This window comes from Charadrius vociferus, unplaced genomic scaffold (genome assembly GCF_000708025.1).
Source record: "Charadrius vociferus isolate BGI_N301 unplaced genomic scaffold, ASM70802v2 scaffold190, whole genome shotgun sequence".
Taxonomy (NCBI): domain Eukaryota; kingdom Metazoa; phylum Chordata; class Aves; order Charadriiformes; family Charadriidae; genus Charadrius; species Charadrius vociferus.
The window spans coordinates 5,198,890-5,201,573 of NW_009646608.1; positions in this window are offsets into that span (position 1 = coordinate 5,198,890).

The window sequence follows — 2,684 nt, forward strand, 5'->3', positions numbered from 1 at the left end:
ACTAACCCTTCCCAGCCCGGCACCAAAAGAGGCTCACACTTGTTTGACAGACGCAGTAGTTAGTGACTCTCCCTCTTGCCGTCCCCGCTGCAGTCAAGGGCGAAGAGGCATTTGAAGGGGTTACACCACTCCTCCAGCTGCTTCTTGGGGCAGGATCTTGCATGCTGGCACAGCATTCCTCATGGCATTTAATGTGTATCTTGGACGTGGCTATAATCTACTTATTAGCATATGTCATGCCTCCACCTCCAGGCCCTATATACAAAGCCCCCATCTCTTTTCCCAGATGCAGATTTAAAAACAGAGTGGCTTTTGCTGCTAGCTGGGGCCATCCCAGATCCAGCCCCTGAGGATGACTAAGGTAGCAGGTATGAAGCAATTAGCACAAACAAGCAGCTGGACACTGACCCTTCCTGCATGAAAGGCAGTGGGACCTTTCACAGGGAGAATTGGAAGGAGGAAGGGAGAGGGATGTGGAGCAGCTTTGCCACTTCCCACCTTTGAAGATGGAGAGGTCCCAATTCTTTGCCCCCAATACCTCCTAATATACAGAATTATGGCTCAGCATTTGCTCTGCGCACCCTGGGAGCTGGACCGGTTCTCTGAACCGGTCAGGACAACATAGTGATGTTGCTGCAACATCCCAGCAGAGTAGTGAGGGGTGTCAAACGCCAGGAACTTCTTTTCTGTACCACAGGGAGCAGGTAGGTCTAACCTCTGGACAGGATAGCTCAAGGATCGTGGTTTTAAGGACAGCCAATATACACTGCTCTAGATTTATCTCGAAATTCCTCACACAAGGTGAGCCTGGAGTTGTCTTTCCCCACCGAGTACGCGACCGATCGCAGCTGACCGCCTTGCTTTTACACGGGAGCTTCAGATCAGACCCGGCATACAGGAAACATATTCATTACTTCAAAGGGGAAGCAAACAGGATGTCTGGACAAAGCACCAAATAAAAGCCTAATGACACAAATGGATATTTAATACAATGACTTCCTCTGATTATCCTATAAGGAAACACTTCAAATGCTGTCCATTTTGTACATCCTGCATCATTGTAATATGCTTCAGAGTCCAGGAGGGAGTTTTCCACACCGTGTGCTCTTACCTGCCTGCTGCAGACGAGATGGTATGGCACGCACAACCTGCGTGAGCTGCTCGGGGTCCCGGGATGCTCTGCCAAGCAGCAGGACGGCAGCTCAAGCAGAACAGCACCTTTCCCCCCTCCCCATCACCTGCTCAGCATCCCCAGCACGGAGAGAAGGGTGACAAGGCATCGCTATGGTGGCTTTTCACATTACAAAGTTATTCCTGGTGACACGGAGAAGACCAGAGAAGTTCTCCCCTCTGCTCTACCCCTTCCACAGCCAGCAAAGCACCAGGAGCTGGGGACAACACTGGCACTGGGTTACCACCACTTGGGTTCAGCCCCCAGACTCAATCTCTCTCCAGGACGGTCCCACAGCCTGAGCCATCCCTACGGCAGTTCTGTGCTGGGGTGTGTGTGTGTGTGTCACTGAACAAACAGAGTTTAACCAAAATCCCCACTTGGACTAAACCAAGACAGGATTTCATTAGCATAGCGCTTGTTCCGCACGCTGCTGCTGGTCTCTCTGGAGAAAAGACAGCTGAAGACTTTTGCTTTATAGCATCTTGGGGGAAGAGACAAGAACAAAATAGTTTAAGAAAAAATAAAAATAAAACATTGTTTCCAGAGCCACCATGACCTCATGATTGTTTTGGGTTAAACTAAATCCAACCCAATATAATTGGCCAAGAGGCCAGAGACAGCAACATATAGGAGACTTAAGATTAGATTCCTTTTTGCTGGAGAGAGAAGCCTGAAAAACTTCACTCCAGAAGTTACTTTTGATTTCTCTTTGATTTTTGATGTGAAAAACTCAAGTGAGAATTGAGCCCTATATGGTTACTGAATAGCAAAATAACAACACCATTAGGAACACAAAGCTGAATGATTGAGGAAAGTTCCTTTCTAGTTTAAACGCAGAGGTTTTGTTAACAGTTATTTCGTTCCAGTGCCTAGCCAGCACTTTGTTTAAAAGAGGTCTTTGTTAATATTTTCATTACATTAATAAACATTATTAGGCAAACCTGCCTCTACACAGCCAAAAAAGACCTCCTAGCAAAATCAGAAGAGAACATTTGACAGTCCTAAAAATTTTAGGATAAGGAAATACGCAGGAAAAAAAAGGAAATTCCCCTCAATCTGAGTATTCTTTAACCTTTCCAGCAAAATTAAATACATAAATAAAATGAAGACTAATTAAGCAGCAAATTTCATTACAGTCTGTTTTCAAGGCACTGTTCTTCCAATAAAGGAAATATATAATCTGGGGAGGAAGAGGAATATTTTCTAATGCCTTTTGAAGTCTGACTTGCTTCCAGCAATTTATACACTGCTTGCTGGGATTATTCCACAAAAAAAAAAAAAAATATAAAAAAACACACCACCAAAACCAAAACTAAACCAAACCCAACCTTCTTCTTCATTTCTTAACAGCATCCTTGGGATAAAACGTGTTTTCCTGATGCAGTAAAAATAGTTTTGACCAGTACAACCATCGCTGTTAGTAATCAGACTCTGGTATCTTTGTACATGGTGTGAATTATAGTTATTTCTGTATCAGTGATGCAATAGCAGTTTTCTACCCATCTTGAGT